The sequence below is a fragment of the Chiloscyllium punctatum genome, chromosome 5, assembly GCF_047496795.1.
Source record: "Chiloscyllium punctatum isolate Juve2018m chromosome 5, sChiPun1.3, whole genome shotgun sequence".
In the NCBI taxonomy this organism is placed as follows: Eukaryota; Metazoa; Chordata; class Chondrichthyes; order Orectolobiformes; family Hemiscylliidae; genus Chiloscyllium; species Chiloscyllium punctatum.
The window spans coordinates 103,351,237-103,377,904 of NC_092743.1; the positions used below are offsets into that span (position 1 = coordinate 103,351,237).

General features: G+C 39.5%; 1 protein-coding gene across 24 annotated transcripts in view; it reads right to left on the minus strand.

Annotated features, from left to right (window-relative positions):
* The window catches only part of zhx2a (zinc fingers and homeoboxes 2a), a 96,646-nt gene that overhangs the window by 11,686 nt on the left and 58,292 nt on the right, over positions 1-26,668 (minus strand). For 7 of the 24 annotated variants that reach the window (XR_011960703.1, XM_072570907.1, XM_072570917.1 and 4 more), the window contains 2 exons: positions 12,825-12,920; positions 8,411-8,499 (listed from right to left, as the gene is read on the minus strand). The gene's annotated coding sequence lies outside the window, so the exon portion shown is untranslated. Of the gene's footprint in view, positions 1-8,410; positions 8,500-8,675; positions 8,774-12,824; positions 12,921-13,313; positions 20,526-20,553; positions 20,824-21,414; positions 21,585-25,716; positions 25,778-26,668 lie in introns of those variants that run through there. The other 17 variants (XM_072570925.1, XM_072570929.1, XM_072570931.1 and 14 more) reach the window with 12 other exon arrangements.

The following is a 26,668-nucleotide window of genomic DNA, read 5'->3' on the forward strand; positions in this document are numbered from 1 at the left end:
AATCCTCCAGCTGGGGAGACAGTGATCAGAAGTCATTAGTATAAACTTATTACTGAAGTAGAGAAAAGATACAAGAACAACTTTTTCACATTAAGACAACTGGTAGAACAAGGAACACTTTGCCAGAACGTGGTCGATTCTTCTACCTTGTTAGAGGAAATTGCACAAGTATTTGAGTCAGAGGGTGACATGAAACTACGGTGAAACAGCAAGGTTTTAAGGATTAACTTGGGGCTGCCATAACCTGGGGTCAGCAGCGTTGGTTTGGGGGGGGGGGGGTGGAGGGGAGAAATGACCTCTGTGTGCTCTAAACCCATTTGTTTCCTGTGAGTTATTATTTTTCCAGTTATGGTTTTCGTTCCATCTAAAACTGAATGGATGAGAATACCCAATGAGTTAACTTTATGCAGAGTGCTTCAGAGAACATCTCCAGGACACCCGCACCAATCAACCCCACCGCCCTGTGGCTGAACACTAACTCCCCCTCCCACTCTGCCAAGGACATAGAATCCCTGGACCTCCTCCAGCGCCACTCCTTACCATCCAATGCCTGGAGGAAGAACACCTCATCTTCCACCTCAGGACACTCCAAATCCATAGCATCAATATGGATTTCACCAGTTTACTCATTTCCCCTCACCCCACCTTACCCCAGTTCCAAACTTCCAGCTCAGCAATGTCCCCTTGACCTGTCCCATCTGTTCGCTCCACCCTCCTCTCCACCTTTACTGCCACCTCCATCTACCTACTGCACTCTCAACTACCTCCCCCCTCCCCCGCCCCACCACCCCCGGACCCACCCCCCCTCCCATTTATCTCTTCACCCCCGAGGCTCCCAGCCTCATTCCTGATGAAGGGCTTTTGCCCGAAACGGTGACTTTCCTTCTTCTCATGTGCTGCTTGACCTGCCGTGCTTTTCCAGCACCATACTCTTGGCTTTATGCGAGAAAAACACCACTGCAGATTATTGGTGATTTCTATAATCTACAGCTTCCCTACAAATAAAAGGTATCAGAGGTTCATATCAGGTCTGGAATTTGTTGGCAAAATTGACTAAAAACAAAAAAAAAATGCTCATTGTTCTTTTTGCAGTTGCTCGATGACTTTACGTAGTCTTCTGCACTGCAACTTGCTTTAATTCAAGGATCAATGAGTGTGGAGCCCTCTACTGGGGCTATGTCTGAACAAGGCAAGTAACAATGTACTGTATTTCTTTAATCAGACTGAAGAATCCTTACTGAACATGCAGATTGTGAACCAGAGGAAATCAATTTGCACATTAACTTGAATTTCAAATTATAAACAGAAGGCAAAATATAGGAAGGAAAGAAGGATGGAATTCAGAGAGGAGCAGGAGTAGTAAGGGAGGTAACAAAAATATAATTTAAAAGAAAATCTGCAATAATGATTAAAATCTGAACAAACGAGACATGCTCTTTTAATGTTTTGTTTAGAAAATGCTGCTGGTCATCTTGCAACTGCATCAAGACTCATCATTCTATTTAAAATTCAATTGCATTTGAATGGACAAGCCCTAATCTATTCTGGTGTTTTTATTGTAGTTCCTGAAAATCTGGGTGGGTGAGATGTGAGGTTGGGGGGGTGGGGGGGAGCAGAAATGAGGGAGAGGTAAGGGGAGAAAGTTGTTGAGCAGGGGCTCAAAGGGCAAAGATATGGGCATGAAAACGCAACTAAGAGGCCAAGTATATTCCACACAAGTGTTGCTGATTGTGATCAAGCCTCAGTGCTCATTTAATTAAGCAACGACTACAGGCAAAACTCATGGGCACTTAAAGGGGCCTCACTGACTATAAAATCTGAGTTTCTGCTTCACAGTTCCCATTGTTACTTTGATCCTACTTGGGGTCAACATACTATGATTCGGGAACCCACAGTATATTGGGTATGTGCAAAAACTTTGAATATTAAGTCTTTCCGATAATGCAACATGGGATAAACAGGACAACTCAAGTACTAATTTCCAACGCCTGTGCTAAACACTGCATGTGTGATTATCAGAAATTGCTGGATGATATATTATTTAGTAATGACAAGTGTTGGTACCTTCTCCATTATTTCCTCCACAAAATTCAGTCAATATCTTTATACAGATCCCCAATAACCTATATAAATCCCCAGTCACCTATATAAATATGCTATATTGAACAACTTGCTGCTAGTAACAAATTCATTCTAATTAAAGTATCGTTCACTTCCTAAAGTATCTTCAGAATCATTCAGAACCAGACATTTATGCATGTTTTAAAAGCAAATCTTCAACTCTCCAGGACAGAAATACCAAAACATCGAAAAAGAATCCATTAAATAAACCGTGAAAATACAACAATGATCCTGTTTACCAGACAAGCAATCTGAACTGTAAAAGATTAAGATGAAAGGAAGTTCCATTAGACCAAGGCTTTTCAGCAAGTTAGCTTGTGTAAGTGCCCTTTCGCAGGTTCAAATATTTTGGAAGTGTAAAACAGCAAAGTACAGTAGTCAGTAATTGGACCTTCTACCTTTGAATGTGTAGAAAATAATCTCAATTCTGCAGATAGTCAATTCAGTTATTCTAATGTTCTAACCACAAGTGAACATCAAAAGCACAGACATGCTGTATGCAAGTACTGAGAAATATTGCTTTCCTTGATCATATTCCTATTTAGAAATAGAATCAAATGATTATTATATTATTGCTAAATTCTTATTTTTAAATACATTTGTTTACCATTACTTTTTTTTTCTAGAAAAGTAGGCTGTCCTTTTAAGAGGAACAGATATATTTATATGGTATTGTGCCTGCAGAGAACCAGCTGGAGAACAGCACTGCCCTGAAGCCAGCAGTCAAGTCCATTTCCAGATGCAGACAGCTTATGCCAAATTGCAAAGAATCACAACTCAACATTGGAGGGGACTGCCACTTTAGATTTTCATTTTCATTGAGCATGTCACAGAAAATAATCTTAACCTAGCAAAATGCAGCTTTAGCAAAATAAGACAAAGGCTTTTTGAACTGCTTGAATACATCATAACCATGTCACTAAATAGTGTTCAGAAGCAATGTAGCAGTAATAAAGATATAAGCTCTCACCAAGTGGAGAAGATTTTACAAGTTATGAACAGTAAATTGCATACTTGGGGGACCAGAAATGAAAAAATAAGTCACAAGTTGACAGGTATAAATATGGTCAATTCATGGTACTTTTCTTTTTACTAAACACTGTTGCTGTCCACGAGTTACAACTGACACATTATGAGAGTTACATTTCATAACCTGCCAGTCTCAGTGAATGCATTTCTTTACACTTGGATTGAAGAGTGACAACGAATGTTACTTGAGCCTGTCAGAAGACAAAATAATTGGTTTTGGAATGATATTAAAGCAGCAATGTTAGACAGAAGGTAAATCCAGAGCATTATCTAAGGTTATAAAACAAAGGGGATCTTGCTTTTATACAATGCCTTGTGAGACCACAGGATATCACAAAACAACAAAGGTGCTATGACTACATTTTCGAATAGTAAAGGATCTATAGGAATGCAAGTTCTTGCTCGTACACAATAAGTAGTCATTGATGTAATGCAGGAAACAGGGATACCAATTTGTACACTGCAGGAGCATACAAACTGCAATGTGAAAGTGACCATGTACTGTCATCTGAAAAGATAGTCATCAGCCAAATTTTTGGAGAATCCATGGGATCCTTTTGCATTCACCTAGGAGGACCAATGGAGCAATGGTTTAATCTCTTACCCAAAAGTAACAGCACCAGCAGCATAGCACTCCTTCAATACTTGAGTGGGACATAAGCCTGCACGGTGACTTGGCAATCGGACTCAAACTGGGGGACTATGGACTCAGGCTGATAGTTCAGGCACACAGGTTCAAAGAAGTGAAAGACAATTTTGGGCATGTTGTTTCAATGGTATTCAGATGGAAATATCATACAGAAGCCTGCAAATAACTCAACTGGTGGTGGTTGAGAGTGAACAACTACAGGCTTTTCTAGATCAATAATCTTAAGTGGACTAAATAGTCACTTTACTAGTATCCAGTGATTTTGATCATGTGCAAATGGATACAGGGGATTTCACCTCATTGTGAAGACAGATAGGCAGCAGTTGGGCAAAAGGTGACTTAACTCCTTCTATAACATGCATCAATTAGCCTACATTTGGCCCCACTCAAATAAGGACTTCTACTAAAATGATTCAAAACTGAAATTCGGTCATTTTCAAGAAATTGCTGAACTGTTAACAGTGCAATGCCAGTCAGCTCCCCAAGTGAGCAATGGATCTTGTGCCACTTCCCTACCTTCCGCCTATAAAATAACATTTTTTTTTCCCCAGATAATGAGGCAATTCCCCACTGAATGCCTGGTTTGAATCTGCTTACATCACTCAGGCAGATGCTGCAGACCCTAACCACCCACTGGGTAAACAATTTTCTCATGTCTCCATTTTCCCTTTTGTCAGCTATATTCTCTTGCTACCAGTGGGACGTTTATCTATACCCATCATAATTTTCAATATTTCCATCAAATCTCTTCAGCTTTTTCCTTTCCAAGGGAAATAGGTCAACTACTTTAATCCATCTACATAAATGAAATTCCTCATCCCGGAACTATTTTCTAGTGCCTTCACATCTTTCCTTAACTGTTGTGTCAAGAATGAGACCCAGAACTCCAACTGTACTCAACCAAGAATAAAGCCATCAATCCTGAGCTTGTTTACACCAAATTCAGCAATGCCTCAATTTTAAACTGGTCATCTTTGTTTTCAACTTCCTCCATGTTCTCCTTGTCACTCATCACTGCAATCTCATCCAGCCTTACAATCCTCCAGATATCTCAATGATTCTCCAATTCTGGCCTTTTGCACAACCCTGATTTTATCTGTTTGACATTTGGCAGTTGTGCAATCGACAGCCCAGGCCCTAAGCTCACAAATTCCTTCCCAAAACTTTTCAATGTCACCATCCTTCATTAAAAGGCTCTTTAACTAAGCTTTTTGCCACCTCCCCTAAGGTGGCAGAATGTCAAAACTGGCTCAACAATGCTCCTTTAGAAGTCTTGTTATGTTAGGAGATGCTATATAAATACTTGATCTTTCAGTAAACAACCGAACACCGCTTTCTGAGGAGAAACAAACCCAGTGTCAACTTGCAATTCTTTTCCCCCTCAGTTCAACTGAAATGGACTCTGCCAGCTAGAACTGAGACCACATGTGAACAATAGAAATCGCTGTGCCAAAGACTACAACGCAAGCCAATAGTTTGACTCTGGTCTATCACCACCACTGGTTTTCGATTTCTTCACAAGCTGAAACGGTATGCTTTTAAAAGAAAAGGGAATGTCGCAACTTAAAACCTAAAACCTTTTGACTTAATCCAGTTTGATTAGCGTAGGAATAAATATACAAATCCGAGAAACTGCCAGGCCTGCTGAGTATCTGTGAAAAAAGATGCTGAGTTAACGCTTCAAGTGCATTATGACCCTTATTTGGTACTGAAGGGGGTTTTAAAAGCGATAATTTTTTCAACAGCATATGGACTTAAAGGAGGAGCATGTGAAACAGATGGTAAGGGCATCCAGAGCAAAGGCAAAGAAAGTGCAAAATGTAGTAGAAGAGAGATATAGATGAAGGACCACATACTCTTGAACTATATCCTCCTCTATTACATTTTGCACTCCAGTTAACTTTATATCTGCGTGCCCTCACCATTTTCTATTTGCTCCTCCTCCTTGTCTGGCTCCAAGGAAGAGTCATATTGGACTCAAACTGGTAACTCTACTTCACAGTCACTGCTGTCTTACTCAGTTTTTCAAGCACTTTGTTTTTATTTCAGATCTCTAGCACCTCATTAATTTAGTATAGATGTATGCAGCTCAGCTCAACCTAGGACCATATCTAACATTTTAAACTTGGAGCTCTTTTCTTCACCTTTTGAACAATGGGTCTTTGCTTCCCAATTCAAGATTTGCCAGCTCCATATTTTATACTATGTTTATTTGAATGAGAGTATATGTACTGACCCTGTTTCAAATGAGGATTAGTGTAGCTCCAATATTTATCACAGGTCTTCACAAAATCCTTCAAATTGTCAAAAATGGTAGACACACACACTAAGTGACTCTACTTGAAAATTGCAAAACAAGTTTATTAAAACAGTAAACAAATAACTGAACGTCATTGGTACAACATTTCCACACTAGTTACATTAAACTCATCTAAGAAAATAATGGCTCACTGAATTATAATGACTTTGTAACGAGCTGTTTATATATATAAGCAAATAGTTATTTTAATGCAAATAGCTGCAAATGTTCAAACACAGTTACAACCTTAATGGTCTCACCAATTTGTGGGTAGACCCATGGTGATCGAATTTCTATCAGAGGCTCGCTTCAGAGACTCCAGTACAAACCTGAAGATCAGTTCCTAACCTGAAGATAACAGGCATCCCCCAAAACAGTTATGCTGAGCTTTTCGGAATTACAATCACTGTCTCCCAATTCAAAACCAGTTGCCAATTAGATGAATAACTGAACCAGTCATGTAGTGTGTTTACGTCTGGTTTATGGGGATGGTTTCATCCCTTAAGGATTCTTGTTCACTGATAGATTGAGGGACCTAGTTTCTTCCATTGTTTTTTAAAATCTGAAGAGTCGTGCTATTGGTTATTCTGATATTAAAGTCCTTTTAAAAAAAATTTCAATCATGAAATGAGGGCATTGCTGGCTACACCAGTATTCATTGTTTATCCCTAATTGCCCAGAGGGCAGTTAAGAGTCAACCACATTGCTGTAGAGTCACAATGTAGGAAAGAACAGGTAAGGATGGCAATTTCCTTCCCTAAAGGACATTTGACCTTTAGACATTACTGAACCAGATGGTTCAGTTAATGAATTCATGGTTATCAATACACTCTTAATTTCTGATATGGACTTCAAATTCCACCATCTGCCATGGCAGGATTAGAATCCAGGTCCTGAGAACATTACCCAGGCCTCAGGGATTAACAGTCCAATCATAATACCACTAAGCCACTGCCTCTCCAGTGGGAGGGGATACAGATTGGCCATCAGCATCAACCTTCACCTCCACTATTCCCAACCAGAACTGGGAATGTAAGATAGGAGGAATGGAAGGAGTGCAGGAAAATACTGGCTTTTCCCCTCCAATAGGGTGAATTGCTTACCTTGCTAGATGTTAATCCATCATTCAGGGACCCCAGCCTTCTAATAGACAGAGCCTCAAACAAATTAGGCCAGTGACAACTGAAACAATTCTAACAATTTTGTTCAAGTGGGGTTGAGGTTTATGTGAATGTATCTGTTTGTCTCAACTGCAGACTGACACAATAACACAAAAAATAGGAACAGGAGTAAACATGTACAGAGGAACCTCTATTATCTGAACACCAATTATCTGAAAATTGGATTATCCAAAGGAGATCTTGAGGTCCCGATAGAAACATCACATCAAAGACGTGTTTCCAGCAGTGATTACGTCTTTTGTTTACAGTGATTAAACAGACACCGTCTCCAACTTACTAACCTCCCGCCCTTTCTCTCTCCTCACACTTTCCCTGAAGGTCTAGAGGAGTGTACCCTAACAACCCCCACCCCCGTTGCCCAGATAATCTCTCCAACATTGTCCTGTACAGGACAAAACGTGGAACCTGTCAAAAAGCTGCAGTAAAAAGTTGTGTGCGCGCGTGCGCGTTATTTGGAGACTTACCCCACAAAGGCAGCAGCAGTCTTATTGTTAGTGTCCAGTCGGGCTGCCCTGGGGAGTGGGCGGGGGCGGTGCTGGACAGGTTTCGGGGGCTGTGTGCTGCTGCAGTCTCCTGAACGGGGAGCAGACTTGAAAAACACGGAGCCCCAGAGGAAAGGCATTTAAATCGATTAAGCGAGTAATTGATTATCCGAATGAAATAGTGCCCGCCCATTCACATTTGGATAATCGAGGTTCCCCTGTAATCTATAGATCTGCTCTGCTTTTCAATATGAAGATGTCTGATCTTGGACTTTAACTCTAATTTCCTGTCCTCTCCCATAAATCCTCAAAATCACCCCAACCATCAAATTCTATCCATCCCACTGAGGTGTTGAATCAAAAAGGGAATACATGTACTACCGGGATAAAAGCTAATTTTAAAATCGCATTTTCTTGTGGTGTAGTTATTATAAAACAAACCATTAGAAAAGTGCCCACACTAGGTTCAACATATGTATGCCTCACTTGCTGCCATTGTAGGTTGCATTGTAGATAAAAGTAATTCATATTGAAATGCCCTTTCACCAATTAGAGGGGTGCCTGTGCGTGTGCCTCTGTGCGCCTGTCCCTGTCTCTGTGTGGGGGCGTGTGCAGAAGAGAGGGAGGAAGAAAATGGGAAACTTCTTACCTATTCATAGTCTTAATTAGCTCATCTCCCCAAGTCTGTGACTGGACCACTTCACTGTTATCAGCAACGGATGACTCGATTCATAATTGCTAAGAGAAAGGATCCCAATTAATTTGATGGGGAACTTGTAGAGAAGCTGTAACTTTGCATGCATGAGTCAGACTAAATTTTGAAAATGCATTTCTACTCTTTTATCATTGTACAATATCATCTTATTGAGGATCACGCTGCACATCGAAAAGTTAAGAAATACAGATTCACTTACAAGTGTATTCCAATATAATCCTTTCACCTTCTGTTTCTTTACAGCTGGTAAGATGCAGACATTTTGTAGAGAATGTTGCTTGTTGTAAAGTATGCGACCTGTGATGTCATGAATGAGAACAATGGGATCGTTGCATTGCTTCATATTGATGCTGTCACTGAAGCAGAACTTTTTCAAGGGGAAGTTCTACTCAGAACCTCTCTTACTCTCGAGAAGAACTCTGATAGAAACTCCTACAACATGTGGTAGTGTTATGGAGTTGAAAGCTCCTACGTGCTGAACCCTTGACCATTGCAGTATGTCACTGTGATGCAGTGCATCCAAGGCCTAATGAACTCTTGACATTATAGAACCATGTAATGCAGAAGACCACTCAGGCCAAGACTCTTTTGACACAGTTCTTTAAAATATCTTAAAATACTCAATATGCCCTATTTCACAACACAGTAAATTTTCTCCTTTAGCTCATATTCAATTCTCCTTTAAAAGTTGTTATTGAATTTGCTTTCAGAAAGCAGTGTTATTGTACTTGTTTAGTTAAACAAGCATATTTGGGTTTTACTGACAGGTGCAGAGGATAGCATAGGTTCCAGGCTTATGCCCATTGCTTTACTTACTGATTTGAAAAACTCTCAGGTCAATATTTCTTCAGCGACCTGTTCAAAATGGAAATGACAAGGAAAGGGGAAATGCTACTGAACCCAAAGTCCAGAGCCTAGACTAAAGATCACGTAAACACTGGATTTTAAATCTCTTGTTGGCAACTGGGGAAGGTGAATCCAGTTAATTAACCAAGTCTGGAATAAAAACATCAGTCGTCAAAAATGCATCTGGTTCAGATATGAAATTTATGATTGTTAGTTTTTGAGATCTGTCTTTAAAGTCAAGGTAAGCCGAGAAGAATGAAGTCTCATCTGACCCATTCGGAATTCTCTACAATAAATGTAGGTAGCTTGATGGTTAAAGGTTACAGGGAGATCTAGGTCACCTTACTAAAAAGATGGCATGAAGTGTCCACACTTGTATATTACAGCAAAAGCAGTTGTGCTGTACTCCGTTTGGGTGTACTATTAGTCTCAAAGTCTCATAGGCAGGCATTAGGAATGTCAGGTTTTCAAAACCATTATACTTTGAACTGTCCATATAATTTTGAGAGAAAAAAAAAGTTGAGATTCTGAAGACCAGCTAACTAGTGTTTCTTCCAGGATCCAAGGCCCATGTGACTCACATGGCCAAGGAGATGGGCTTTGGGAAAGGAAGATAGTCCACAGCAACCCGCTGTAGTATTGGGTTGCAGAGTTTATAACACATCCACGAAACTCTCAATACCCAAGTCAGGATATGGCCAGAGTGACACAAGTATATGATAGGCAGTTGTGCAGATGAAGCAGAGAAAACATCAACTCTTTTGCTCAATATGCAGTATGCAGGTGGCAATTTGCATTCAAATTTGAAAGACTGAAGTTTTGTGGGGATTTAAAAGGAAGCTGAAATAACTTATTTAGCTTGGGCTGGACGGACAGAATCTCCAGAACAGAGTATGAAGTCAACTCTGGGATTGGGGTTAGTTGCCTGGAAAAAGTAAAATGAAGCAAGTCTTTGGGAGTGAAGGATAATTTTAGACAGGTTTCTAGAAAATAATTTGCCATGAGTAAGTGCTACACAACTATAGCAGTGATTTTCAGCTGTGCTACAACTTAAACGGGGTATGTCACCTCTATATTTTACGAGTATATGTTGCTGACTAAATAGTGTTTATTCATTTGTTGCTTTTTTAATGCCATTCAATTCCTCTACCAAGAAGACTCATGCAAAGAATTTGTTCAACGACTCTACCATTTCCATGTTTTCCCATTATTCCCAGCCTCATTCTCTAAGGGACCTAGGTTCCCTGTGGCTTCACCCTTCCATTTTAAATAGTTAAGCAGCTCAGTCTGTCCATTTTTATATTACTCATTAGTTTACCCTCTGTTCTTTTCTGTGATCTTTTGCTGGCTTCTGAAACTTTGATTTACTACTAATTTTACTGAATTGAGAAAAAAAAAATTTGATTCTATTTTTAAACTTCTCTGCTAGCTTTGTCTGTCCCCTTTTCTGAATCCATCTTCCTCACTGGCATCCATCTTTGTTGTGAGTCATAAAATATTTTCTTATACCTTTCCTATTGTTCATTAACCATCTTTTCTGTTATACTCCTTTCCCAATCACTCTAGCTAACTCTGTCCTCTTCCCTATGCAATGACCCTTATGTTCAGCAGTTGTTGCTGACCCATGTTTCTCTCTCTCAAACTGAATGCTAAACAGTACCATGCTATGGACACTTTTCATCTGCAGATCCTTTATTAAACCTATCTTATTAAGTATCACCAAGTCCAAAACAATCTGATCCCTGGTAGGATCCGCAACATAATGTTCAGTGAAACTGTCTTAAATACATACTCAAATTCAATGAGGCCTTCGCCTTGGTACCTGCACCAATTTGATTTCCCCAAATTACATGTAGATTAAAATCACCCATGAATAATATACTTTTTTTAAAAAAAGTCCTCATTATCTCTGGATTTATTCTATGCTCTATCACGAAGCTATTGTTAAGGGTTGACCTATAAAACTATTCACAATGGTATCTTTTATCCTTTTGATATTTGTGACCTCCATCCATATAGATTCAGCAACTTCCAATCAAAGATTACTTTAGTTTGTTTCAGTAAAAATCTTCCTTGTCAAGCACTTTAGGATTTTATATTCCAATAAGAATGTTTTTCATTTGTCTAAACACCAGCAATAAGTGATACAGTGCATTCAATTTCTTGTCAAATAATCCCTCATCGCAGCAGCCAGTCTAATGGACATTCAATGCACTCCCTACTTGAGGCAAGTGTCCCCTTCCTTGGGTAAGGACACCAGAACAGTACACAGTGAGGTTTCTAATCTGGAGTGTTCACCAGAGTTTTTCATTATCGCATTTGTGTGAAAAGCAGGTGGAGACTCTATTAACTCAGCTTTCTATGGGTAGAAACCATTGTCAATAACATTTGCTGGTTGACTTCAAGAAAGAAAGATTATCAGCACAAAACTGAGTTCCAAAGAGTCAGGCAAAGGCAAGGAGAATTAACCAAAATGAGAAATTGCCTTAACAATGCTAATAATAAATACTGATCTCTCCAATAGCATCTACACAATGCTTGAATACAATACACATTTCACCAAGAATGGTAATTTTCATTGGACTGTTGTCCATTATGTTTCTCTGACTACAAGATCACATGAGAAGAGAGACCATGATCAGATTATGTCTGATCAAGCTGTGGTCTCAACTGCACTCTCTCATCTAATTGTCATACCCCGACTCCCTTGTCTATCACAAACCATTTAATTCAACCTTAAATGAATTCAATGATCCAGCTTCCATTGCATTCAGAAGAAAATTCACCATATAATTTACTACCAGAGGGGAAAAAAAACCCTAATTTTCATATTGAACAGAGTGATTGATTAGTCTTAAACCATCCCCCCCAGCTGTAGTCTTCTTCACAAGAGGAAACATTCTCCTGATTTCCAAAAGTATCAAGTCCCCACAGAATGTTAATTGCTTCAAGAAGATTTCATTCTGTTAGACCTCAAAAGGTCATCGGCTCAACCTGTTCAACCTTTCTAAGTCCTTACTGCAGAAATAAGCCGTTTAACCCAACCAGGCCATGTGCTGTTTATACTCTACAAGAGCCTCCTCCTGTTTTTCCTTACATAAATATGAGCACAAACTTCTATTCCTTTCCCCCTCATTTGCATTCCAAGAAGGGCAATCATACTATTTGACTCAAACTAATGTAGTTAGTTTCACCTCATTACCACAAAAAGATTGCTCCTGGACCTCCTCGATGACTTTCCTACATTTTTGTTCATGGCATGTTTGAATCAGAGGCCTTGAAGTGGAACTAAATGTGCGGCTACTGCGGGAGAGCAGATTTAACTTGGGATTATTTGAGCAAAGAGCCAAAGCTGTCATGGTGGACTCATTGGCCTCTTACTGTGCAGTAAAATTGTCTGGCTCTTTTTCTGATGATATGATTAGCAAGAGTGATCACTACATGCATCACAGTGACAGGAGACCGATTATTTCTGGTAGACTGCAAATGAAACAGAACTCACCATTTCAACTTTCGTTAAAGAGGGAAGCATTTGGGCTCTTTCCTTAACTTTTCACAGCAACAACGGAAGATGACGTCTGACTGTCAGTGTGAGCTCCTAAAAATCAAACCAAAACATTTCTTAAATTAATGTAACATATTTAAATTAATGCACAGACATATTGATTTTAATTTGAGCAATTGGTGTAGGCTATTTGGCCCCTGGAGCTCACTTTCCTTTTTATGAAGATCACAGGTGATCTTTTTGGTCTTAAATGTACTCAACTGAGCATCCACAGATCTCTGGCATTCACAACAGCATTCCTCCAAAGATATTCTAAACTTAGTATTCAGGACGAGGGGTGGATTGAGTACAATTTTAAAAAGAATTGTTAATACCATATACAAAGAGTAACTATTGAGAGCACATGGCAGATTAAACAATAAACAGTAGCCCTATCATCTTGCCCAAATAAAAGTTCCCAAGGATTAAAAAAGTCTACTCAATCACTTGGGTCAGGATTCACACCAACTGGGCCATCAACTTTCCCTGAGAACCGCTCCAGATTGCTTTAACAGTTGCTTTGTTGTTTGGAACTTGAGTATATCTGTAGAGAGAAGCATGTTTCAGTCTTTTCTCCTCATCAGGACAAACATTTCAAACAAATAATTTACCCTGCAAGTGATACTGTAAAGCCCTTGAAAAGGTTACACCCTTGAGGCGCTAACTGGGTTTCTAACAGAGTAGTATCTTCATAATTACTGTTAAACTTCACTTTCTTTAAAACTATAACATCAGTAAAAGCTGATGTTATAGTTATAGAATGTCAAATTTCTTCCTAATGATAAAAGTTTTTTTCTCCAAAGTTCTTTAGCCTTATCTTTATCCAATCACAATAAGTTATCTCATCATCTGAAGATATCCTTCACTTTCATTTAATTGCTTTTACCATCCTGGATGGCCGTGAGAGAGAAAGGAAATTCACTGAGTGAGCAGCCTTCTTCAAAGTTAATGACTTTACTGCTGACCACAAAATTTAGGCCAGTGTAGATTTCCATTTGCACATTTTCCGTCCATGTTAGCTGACAAATTTGTCTGATTTCTGTAAAAGTTGCTTTTGTTCACTTTCCAGCTGTAAGGAGATATACAATATTACAGAATTTGGCAACATTTCAGGCAGCTTTTTCCAAAATGAATTCCCAGTTATCAAGTTATGCAATGAGATCATCATATTAACAGCAACCACCATCATACAGCACAGAAACAGGCCATTCAACCCAAAATGTCCTTGTAAGCATTTATGATCCACATCAGCCTCTTTCTATCCCTTTTCTCTACACCTGCAAGCATCCCCTATATCCCTCCCCACTCCCCTCATATGTTTAGCCAGATTCTCCTTAACCACACGGCCGCTATTCTCCTTAGCTACTTTCTGTGTTAACAAGTGCAACACTCAACCCTTTCTCTGGTTAAAGAAGTTTATGCTGAAGTTCCCACTGGGTCTATTAGTACCCATCTTGTATTCATGACCATGAATGGGGCCTCCATCACTGTAGAAACAGCTACTCTACATCTATTCTTTTACAAACACCTTAAAGTTAAAAAAAAATTAAAAGTTTCAATCACATCTTTCCCTTTTCTAGGGCAGAGAGGCACAGCCTGTCCAACTTGCCCTGATATGTATGATTTCCATTTTGGTATCATGCTACTACATTAATTTGCATCATTGCTACAATCTTCTTTTAAAACAACATGGAGACCAGAGCTGCTCACAATTCATGCTCACAACTGTCTAACCACAGTTCTACACTAGCTTATGCTAGGTGTCTACTTTTCAATTCTTTCAATGACTTGTCCATCTGCATCTTAGATCCTTCTGTGTCTGTACACCACTTTAAGATACATAGCTTCCAGAGAACATGTAGACTCTATTCAACGTACGAGAATGCAACACTTCAGATGTATCTGCATTTCAGATTAATGATACGATCCAGTCCAAGTATGCTCTGCAGAGAATTAGGTTAACCGTGATTAAAGTGGTTTTTACTTCTTCTTACTCAGTAATCAATTCCCAAACCTTAAAATTAATTATGTGAAATATTTTAAATACTTGTGTGGATGGTGTTCAGGATAACCAAATTCTAATCATAATTCCCATTCTTTTGAAATGATACTCATGTATTTGTTAATCTCACAAATTCAACTACACTGTTTGAAAAGAAATGCAGATGAAATGACTTCCTATGCTTGGATTTGCTTTTATCTTCAGGTTCTTAAGAATCAAACTCTGGGACTAGAAATTTGAACAAATTTTTTTGATGTGAGCAGAGTGTAAATTTTGGATCAATTAGTAAACAAGGTTTTCATGCAGGTAACTAGCTTGTTTCAGATTAGAATTGGCTGTAAAGAAACAATAAAGAAAAATCACTACCATAATGATACTAGATTGTATAAATTATCAATCACTGCTAGGTCTAAGCTTGTCAAAAGCCTATCATACCTTCTCAGCATAGAAAAATGATTTTTGAGATATGTTCAGCTTTTGTACTGGGTAAATAAGGGCTCCAAATTCTCAGAGCAACAATGGGCAAAAAGACTGCAATTTTATGGCAAGATTTTTATGACAATTTATGTTTATTAAGAGGTGTGAGCAGTATACCATGGTAGCAGTGTGCAGTAACTACAGGATAGATTGCAGTAAGCCAGCAAGCTTACGTTGACAGTACCTCACAGACAAATTTGTTAACTCGATTGCTTACCAAAAAAGGACAAGATGATAAGAATACCATCAACCACTTCCCCAAAGTCACACATCATCCTAACTTGGTTATATGCAGGCATTCCTTTACTGTTATTGCATCAGAATTCTGGAAACCTAAGGCTAACAGAGTCTTGGAAGCATCCTCAATCATTACCTGCAGCAGTTCAAGGAAAATATTTATAACACCTCCATGCAGCTAAGATGGCGTCCAATGTAGTTTTCTGGTATCACCCAATTATTTTTAAAGTTCGTTCTCTTATAGAGTCACAGATGTACAGCACGGAAACAAACCCTTTGGTTGAATTTGTCCAGGCCAACCAGATATCCCAAACCTAGTCTAACCCTATTTCCCAGCACTTGGCCCATATCCCTCTAAACCTTTCCTATTTATTTACCCATCCAGATGCCTTTTAAATGTTGCAATTGTACCAGTCTCCACCACTTCCTCTGGCAGCTCATTCCATACATGCACCACCCTCTGAAAAAGTTGCCCCTTAGGTCCCTTTTGCACTTTTCCCCTCTCACCTTAAGTGAGTGCTAGTTTTGGATACTGCCTGACACACTGTGCTTTTCCAGGCCACATATTTAGACTCTGATCTCCAGCACCTGCAATCCTCACTTTTTCCTAAAGTGGCATGTGTTTATTTACGTTGAAAGCTGTTCAGAGAAGACCCATTAGCTTGATTCCTGAGAAATGTTGTCTTCTGAGGAACGGTCAAACAGGTTGAATCTGTACCCAATGGAGGTTAGAAGAAGGTAGTGATCTTATTGAAACATACTAGATCCTAAGGAGGTTTGACAAGATAGACATTGAATGTTTCTCCACGTGGGAAAGTCTAGAACTAAGGAACACAGTTTGAAAACAAAGTGATCTTGCATTTAAGATGGAAATGAGAAAGAATGCCTTCTCTTAGGGAGTGCTATATGTTTTGGAATTTATTTCCCCCACTCTGCACAGCAAAGACTAGGTAATTGAATACATTCAAAGATTGTGCTAGACAGATTGGTGATTGACAAGGCAGTCTCAGGTTAGGAGGGAGAAGGCTGGAAAGTGGAATTAAGGCCACATCAAGATCAACAATGATATTATTGACTGATGGAACAGGATATTGCTGAATTCTGCAGCTATTTCTTCTGATAAAAAAAATTCTCTATACATTGCAGAATAAATCCTTTTCATTCTGTGACAATTATTTCAGTCCTGTCTAATTTTTGACTATTTAAAGTCAACCATTATTGTACTTCAGTTACTTCTGCATTCTTCTTTCATTTATTTATGTCAAGTCAAGTCTGGGGACCATAATGTTGGTTTGAGAGGCCTGTTTTCTCAGCACCTTAGTGTACAGCTATGAGAGCTGGACTACATCCACCTATCAACAAAGGAAGCTCAATAAATTTTATCTTTGATCTACAGTGAATTCTGGGCATCGTGTGGAAGGACAAAAATCACGATAGCAGCAATCCTCTCAAAAGCATTTTTTTTTTAAAAAGTATGTTGGAACTCATTAAGCAGAAGTGACCTCACTGCCTCAGGATATTTTAAGGTGGTAAGGTAACTGGAGCCAGAAGATCAATAGGTTGCTCAAAGCTTTGCTTCAAGGATGCTTACAAGTGTGATATGATAGCCCTAAACGTCAATAGTTGCACCTGGCAGACTCTTGCTCTTAACAGAGGGAAGTGCTGACATCACCTGTGCATCAGCGTGCACTAATATGATTACTCAGTAACTCCAGCAGCCAGGCAACACCACCACAACACAACCAGATAACCACTTTGTATGAGAAAGTGATGGCCTCGTGATATCATTAGATTATTAATCCAGATACTCAGGTAATGTTCTGGGTACCTTGGTTCAAACCCTGCAATGGCAGAATTCAGTAAAAAGAAAATCTGGAATTAAGAGGCTAATGATGACCATGAAACACATTAGTGAACTAGATGGGTTTTTAAAACATTCAACAATGTGCTTTAGGCAAGGAAACTGCTGTCTTCACCTGCTTTGTCCTACATGTGACTCCAGATAAATACTCATCTAGCCAGGGACACCCACAAAGAACGAGTTTTAAAGAATGTGTCACTTGTAACAAAACCTGTCTCTCACAGATGGAACACTTCAGTCATCAGCAAAAATGCACCATTTGCAGCTACCCCATTCTCAGAAGACTGGATTTGCTGCATCTGGAATGATGCAGGTGATGACTTTAAATATCTCCCTACCTCAAGTTTAATTCTCAATCCAATTCCTGGCAATAATAAACTACCAATAGATCAATATCATGTTTCTTCGTTCTCAATTCTAATCAAATAGAACATTTTGGTTTAACTCCCAAGCTTTATGCTCTGCAATTGAATTTCATCTCCAGGTTTCTTCCTCTATTTTTCCTGAGTCGTTTGAATTCAGAAATGTTTAGAACACAGAACATAGAACAGTACAGCACAAAACAGGCCCTTCAGCCCACAATGTTGTTCTGACCATTAATCCTCATGCAAGGTAAACCTAAATGTACGAACTCTCAAATTTCTGTGACCATATGCATGTCCAGTAGTCTCTTAAATATCCCCAATGACCTCGCTTCCACAACTGCTGCTGGCAACGCATTCCAAGCTCTCTCAACTCTCTGCGTAAAGAACCCGCCTCTGACATCCCCTCTATACTTTCTGCCAAACAGCTTAAAACTATGACCCCTCGTGTTAACAAATTCTGCCCTGGGAAAAATTCTCTGGTTATCAACTCTATCGATGCCTCTCATTATCTTCTACACCTCAATTAGGTCCCCTCTCTTCCTTCTTTTTTCCAATGAAAAAAGTCCGAGCTCAGTCAACCTCTCTTCATAAGATAAGCCCTCCATTCCAGGCAGCATCCTGGTAAACCTCCTCGGAACCCTCTCCAAAGCATCCACATCTTTCCTATAATAGGGCGACCAGAACTGGACACAGTATTCCAAGTGCAGTCTAACCAAAGTTTTACAGAGCTGCAACAAGATCTCACACTCTTAAACTCAATCCCCTTGTTAATGAAAGCCAAAACACTATATGCTTTCTTAACAACCCTGTCCATTTGGGTGGCAATTTTAAGGGATGTACCTGCACACCAAGATCCCGCTGTTCCTCCAGACTGCCAAGAATCCTGTCTTTAATCCTGTACTCAACTTTCAAGTTCGATCTTCCAAAATGCATCACTTTGCATTTACCCAGGTTGAACTCCACCTGCCACCTCTCAGCCCATCTCTGCATCCTGTCAATGACACCTCCAACCTTGGTGTCATCTGCAAACTTGCTAACCCATCCTTCAATCTCCTCATCCAAGTCATTAATAAAAATTACAAAGAGTAGAGGCCCACGAACAGAGCCCTGTGGAACACCACTCACCACCGACTTTCAGGCAGAATACTTTCCTTCCACGACCATTCGCTGTCTTCTGTTGACTAGCCAATTCTGTATCCAGACAGCTAAATTTCCCTGTATCCCATTCCTCCTGACCTTCTGAACGAGCCTACCACGGGAAACCTTATCAAATGCCTTACTGAGGTCCATAAACACCAAATCCACCGCTCGACCCTCATCAACTTGTCTAGTGACATCCTCAAAGAACTCAATAAGATTCGTCAGGCATGACCTGCCCCTCACAAAGCCGTGCTGACTGCACTTAATCAAGCCATGCTCTTCCAGATGGTCATAAATCCTATCCCTCAGAATCCTTTCTAACACCTTGTAGACGACAGATGTGAGGCTGACTGGTCTGTAATTGCCAGGCTTTTCCCTATTTCCTTTCTTGAAGAGAGGAATTACATTTGCCTCCCTCCAGTCCTCAGGTACAACTCCCGTGGAGAGCGAGGATGCAAAGATCTTCGCAAGCAGCGAAACAATCACATTTCTCCCTTCCCAAAGTAGCCGATGACAAATCTGGTCTGGCCCTTGCAACTTGTCAATCTTAATGTTTGTCCCAGTTTTGCCCTAACCAAAGTCACAACCTTAAAACATTTTGGGTTGGAGAAAATAATTGTGACTCTCTATTGAAACACATGGATGAGCATGAAATGATTGCATTGTTATGAGCTTAACTTGTGTTATCAGTGGACGTGTTTGGTCACAGACTGAAAGCTGGCTTGCTAGATCATATTGATTTTAGCCAAGTGGTTTCTCACTTAACAACAAAATAGCAGTTTACTCAGGCAAAAGAATGAAAACAAAGTAGAAGAAGTCCAACTATTTACATGTAACATAAACGAAGATTTTGATGTACACGGTAAAACAATCTCAAAACGCCCCAAACCAGTGACGCTGTAACACTCTAATAGGTTTAACTTAACTGTGACTTAAACACCCTGTCTGGAAAATCTGATTGCCTTTTCTCTAGCTTTCATACACCTGAGTTTAAAGTGTTCTAGCTTCAAATAGCATATTCAGAGTTTTATCCAATCAATTCTGGTCAGGGACTATTGCTTAACTTCTTACTCTGAAGTATTCTACCTTGTCACTTTCTCAATAATTTTGCTTTATAAGGACTTTTGCAGAAATGCATCAAACTGAAACAAAAACAAAAACTTATTTTTGCCACGTGTGCTCCCCGCTCCAGCTTGAGAAACAAGTACAGAAGTTTCTGGTACACGTAGTTCTCCTCTAACACCATTGTTGTGTTCCTGTGTGATGCCGTGTTATAAACAAAATTGTGCATTAGAAATAATTGGCATCTATATCTGCTGGCTGCACTACTTTCTAGCCAGTCTTCTGATCCTATCCAATGGTAATACTGCACAAGGCTGATCCCAGAATGAAACACACCTTGATAGATCAAGGTCTGAACCTTAGTGAAATAAATTAAGTGTCAGTTTTGTCAAATCTTTCATCGGGCTGCACATTGTGATGCTTGGGGGTGTCTATTGCCTTCTTTTACAAAACCCATCTGATTTATTACCTACCCTACCCTTTGCTGCCCCTCTCACACATTCTAGCACCATCATACCATGTACCATTTTCAAAACAACTCACCTTTCCTAGATATCCCAGAATTCACCAATATCCGTGATGTAGCACCATCTTTAAAAAGGTATTGTGCACCCAGACAAGAGCGGTCAGTCCAGAGCTGCCTTACATGGTTTCTGACATTGGTCCTGGACGTGACAAACAACGGAAAGTCGGTGCCTCTCTTTGTGGGCAGGGGCATGGAGATGCAGGATGTCCTTTTCTCCCAGGCCAACAGAAGACGCTATTCTACTGCAACGACACCAACCTGGACCAGGCCAGTGCAGTCTCAAATATCTAAAACGAACACACAGATTGTAGGAAGATCAATGAACTTCTCCACTCTGCCAGTGAAAGTGCCAACATCATCTCGTTGATACCTTACACTGACTTCTCTCTATCTTTGCTCCTATACCTATCATTTCCTGCAACATTTTCCCCATTCACTCATTTAACTTAACTGTGACTTAAACTCCCTGTCTGGAGTTTAACATCTGACCCTGACCAACACTGAATCTCTTCTTCACAGCCTACTCACCCCCTCAGGCCATCTTCACACAAGCACTAAAAGTAACAGCATGCCACCCATCTTTCTTTCCCTCACCCACTATGTGCGGAGTTTCCTGACTCTGACCACCCTGAGCAGCTAACTGACCATGTCCAAGCCCCTGTACTGTTTTTTTTTGCAGTTGGTTTACCACAGTGATTAGTCTCTGAAACAGATTCATGAGTCTGCAGATATTCTTTAACATCTAAAACATGTTTTTAAACAACAGCGGGAAAAAAAAACTGAATACAACCAACAAAGGCAAGTTTCAAACTACTTCTCAACATTGTCCTTCACTGTTAGTCAATTCTAGTGAAATTCCACTCTTAGCTCAGCTTTACCTTAATAGATTGCTCCCAGCTGCTTGTCCTCAGGCTGGAGAGACATTTTCACGATGCTTTTCCAATTCCACTAGCACAAACCTTTCACAATACCTTTTGTAAAGCTTTTCATAAGTGCACGAGCTGACTGATCACATGATGCCAACGTGGAGTCCAGTTGTCCTACGACACTATACCAGGGATGAAATTTGCATAACAGCGAATGGGAATTCACTTTATAAAAAGAGTCAGCAATTCACAATTTCCATTAAACAAATCGCGCTATAGGAGTACTACCTGTAGAAACTTTGATGTACAATTGTTTACCTTGTTTTGTCATAAGCTCTCCTAATGTACAAAAAAAATTAATTCTGACGATTGTTCCTCTATCAAGTTGCTTTGAAAGAAATCACCATGGCTACAGATATACTTACAAAGTATACTGATGAAGAGACTACACTGAGAAAGCGAATGCACTGCTTGCGAATACTGACATTTACCAACAGGTGGTGATAGACCCGACCCCACAAAGAGAGAACCAAACCACAGCCCTCCTCAAAAAACTTCAGAAATCTGGAATTGAATAAGAATTGAATAAGAGAGACTTCCAGAAAATGAAACCAGATGGATCCAACACATCACGTTTCTACAGATTACCGAAAATTCACAAACCAGGAGCCCCCATCAGACCCATAGTCTTGCTACCTGGAACACCAGCATACAGATAAGCCAAGGAGCTACAAAGACTAAAACACTTAGTTGAAGACTCACACCAGCCACCCAAGAATTCCTGAACACCAAAGATACCAAGATACAAGAGGATGAAATAATGGTCTAGTTTGATGTAACAGCCCTGTTTACATCCATCAACATCAACCTGGCCAAGGAAACACTGACTACACTATTAGAAAAACCAAAGACACATATACCAAATACCACCAACTTCATCAGCAAGGACAACATTGTTAAGCTAGTGGACCTATGCCTTACCAGCCACTTCATTTTCAATAACAAAACCTACAGATCAACCAGCGGAACATCCATGGGATTGCAGATATCAGGATTCTTAGCAGAGACAATAATGCAGACTCAAACAAACAGGTCTGCCAAACATCCAATCGAAACTTTGGCTCTGCTACTACTTGGATAACACCTTTTTCATCATGAAACAAATCAGGAGAAACCTTCAAAGACCATTAAAAGTATCCTTACTGGCATAAAATTCAGTAAAGAGGAAGACGACAACAAACTGCCATTCCTCGATTTCATAGTAGTGTGAACAGCCAATGGGGAACTTGAAAACCAGTGTCTATGAGGAAAACAACACATACGCACGAAATACTGAACTACAGAAGCAATCATCCCAACTTCCACAAACGAAGCTGCATTAGAACATTATTTCAATGAGCCACCACACACTGCAGCAGGGAGGAACTAAGAAGAGGAAAATCACCTATACAGCTTATTCAAAAAGAATGGGTACCCAATAAACAGTCTGCCGATTTCTCAGCAACAGACCCAAATAAGCAGACAAAACAAGTCCAGAAACCTTAGTCACTCTTGCCTACATCAAAGATATCTTGGAAATGACTGCCAGACTACTCAGACCCCTTTGGCACCATGGTAACTCACAAACCCATTAAAACAGCAGCTAATGAACTTGAAAGACCCTATACAGACAACAAGCACAACTAATGTTATTTACAAAATACCTTGCAAGAACTGTAACAAAACACTACATTTTGACAAACAGGCAGAAAACTAGCTACCAGGATACAGATACATCAACTAGCCACAAAAAGACATGGCCCACTCTCACTAGTACCCTTACATAAGATGAGGAAGGACACCTCTTCGACAGGTCAACACATCTATCCTAGGACAAGTCAAACAGAGATATACACAAGAATTCCTAGAAGCATGGCATTCCAACTGGAACTCTATCAACAAACAGAACAACTTGGACCCCATTTACCACCTATCTGAGAAAAAGAACAGGAACTGACACCACCAACCCAAGGAAACTTAAATAGATAAATAGAAACCAGGTCACTAACAGCAAAGCTTCACCAGAGGCTCACTGATGATTTTACCTAGTATGGTGACGAAACATCTGGAAATAAACCTTCCAGATCAGCGAGCAAACTTACATCCATACTGACATAAATTAATCAAGTCTTTTAGACACACAGGAAGAAAATGCCACTAATTCAAATTTCCAAGCACAAAATTAAATGTTACGTAAATTTCATAACCTACACGACAGTAATTTTTCCATCAAACACAACAAAAAAGTAGTAACAAAAAAATAGTAACAATTCAAGTGAATGCTTGACAAGGCGAAAAATCTCAATTACGTAGACTCAAATATACTTCTACAACGTGCAGTCTCATTCTTCGCATTCCTCTTTTAACCCCATCTTTCTTCTTTCTTAATTTTGTTTTCTGCATGTGATTTGATTAACTTCTTTGTTTAGACTCTGCAAGGTTTACGAGCCACTTCATAATTAATATTTCTTGGAGGATTTAAGTTTCAAAGGATTGTGGAAGAATTGATTCAGTTCAAGTTTTGCAGAAGTACTTGGAGTGGTTTCTGTAAAAGGTCACTGAAATGTCACTGTAACCATTGGAGTTTTGTTTTTAATACAAGGCTTCCTAAAAACCCAAGGACTAATAAGAATGGCCTGCTTTGCTGTAGACCCTGCTGGGGCTGTTTCAACAGTGACTGATTTGGAGAGGTTCTTGTTTTTACCTAGTCTGTAGTTGGGTACTAGATGCCAAAAATGACCGGCTATCCAGCCGATCTGTTCAACTGCTGAAAAGAACTCTTGTTAAGTTCTGGGTGAAGCCTATTTGTTGTTCTGAGAGACTGACGTAGGAACATCTCAACACTATATTTCTTGAGCAAATTCTGCATCTGCAAAGGCTACAGAGGCAACTACACATGACTAGTTACTTGACCACAAGTGCCACACATCCCAGAAACATATAATTGGCTATTTGATGAGTGGATTTTCTGTTGTGATCTATGGTGAAGTGGGACTGTAGCAGCAGTTGCCTCCTCCAGTCTTGGTTGCAACAAAGCATTCTTCAGCCTGATGGGTTAAGGAAGTATCTAGATGCCTGCCACATTTGCATTAATTCCAGATCATGGCAGCATTGTCACATGGTATTGCTAATAACTGCAAGTACACAGCCAAAAAAATGACAGAACATCTGTAGGTACAGACAAATGTAATGGATGGCTAGCACTGTCACCAAACTCAATATATCAAACTACAAGGCTGGCTGTGCTCTGTGGAAGTAACATTATGAGCTGCTGTTGCTGCTCAACCTTTAAATGTTTGCATGCTCCTACATTTGGTGGCAGGCATTTATAATCTGAAACAGCAGCATGCATCAATTTGCACTTAATTGAAGATCGAACAGAAGTACAAGAGTTTAAACCACCATGTTTCTAGCTGTTTCAGCTTTGGTAGGAATCTTGCAAAACTGGATGATTTAATCAGAGATTGCTGTCAGAAGGCACCAGGCTTTGCATAATGTGCAGCAAAGAAAATAAATTGGTGGAAATAACCAAAAAACCTCAACTTAACACAATTTCTTATTTGATCACTTAGAAAGCAAATTGCTCCATTAGTTAGCTATACACTCTCTTGAGGGAGTGATTTTAAATTATTGTACAATACTTCCAATATCTCTTGATTGTAAGCCATGCAGAAATTGGCAACTCTGAAATAACAATAAATATCACTGAGAAAAAGTATTAGGGAAACGAATGAGGCTAAAGACCAGTAGATTTCTTGGGCCTGATGCGATGCATCCCAGGATATTACAGGAGGTAGCTACAGTGATAGTGGATGCACTGACTGTAATCTTTTGAGAATCTTTATATTCCAGACAAGTTCCATAGGATTTGACAACTGTTAATGTAATATTTTTATTCAACAAAACGAAGTCAATATCAGGTAACCAAATGCCAGCTACCTCAAGATCCATTACTGGGAACATGTAAGTCTATATTATAAAGATGTAATAGTACAGCATTTGGAAATACAGATTATAAATCAGATTTAGATTCAGCAAGCCTTCATAAAGTGGAAATATTACCTGACAAATTCATTAGATTTCTTTAAAGATGTAACAAGATAGATAAAAGAGGAACCAGTAGATACAATACTTTTGTATTTCCAGAGGGAAATTGTTAAGGTGCCACATGTTATTTAATATAACAAGAGCCTAGTGGATTGGGAATAGTACTTTAGCATGCATAGAAGATTGGCTAACTAACATAAGCTAAAGATAAAAGCAAAAAAAAACTACCCGTGGTTTTTATTTCAGATTTCTGGCAAAGTACTGGGAGATTCGAGAAGTCCAGCAGCACCTGTAGAAAAAGATCACATTTCGAGTTGTCTGACCCTCATTCAGAACTCAAACATAATTGAAGACAATTGTTGGGATGGGGATATTTTCAGGATGGCAACCTGTAGCTAGTAGAGAGCCACACACATTAGTGGAGTAATTATTTACAATTTATATTAACTGCTTGGAGGAGGGAAGTATTTTTACTGTAGTCAAATGTTATTGGTGACTCGCAAAGGGATACAGATAGCAAATGGGCAAAAACATGGCAGATGGAATATCATGTGGAAAAATGTGAGGATATGCAGTTGACTAGGGGAGCAGATATTATTTAAATGGAGAAAAATTTCAGAAAGCTATAGAACTGAAGGATTTGGAAGTCCTTGTCCATAAATCACAAAAGGTTGGCATGTAAATTCAGCAGGTAATAGGGAAGGCAAATGGAATATTTGCCTTTATTTCAAAGAGAATGGGGTACAAATTTAAGGAGATTTTGCTAAAACTACCCAAGGTACTAGTCAGACCACTGCTGGAAAACTGAACAATTTTGGTTCCCTTATCTAAAGAAATTCTATTGTAACCTTCTGAGTATTGTTAAAAAAAACGTCATTGGCATCATCAGCTTCAAGCAAAGTAACTATGATATCAAAGGGTAAACTCACATTGCCATACAAGGGTAAATGACAGACAGCATCATTCTGCAGGGTAAAGGGCAAAAACAGTTCACATAGTGCATAATGCATGGATGCTCAATGTTCTACTCAGCAATTTGTATCAGCATATATGGCGTCACTGGGAGCAAGGCCTGAATACTGTTTATTTGTCTTCTACACACAAATATATATGGTGGGCGGCACGGTGGCACAGTGGTTAGCACTGTTGCCTCAGTGCCGGAGACCCGGGTTCAATTCCC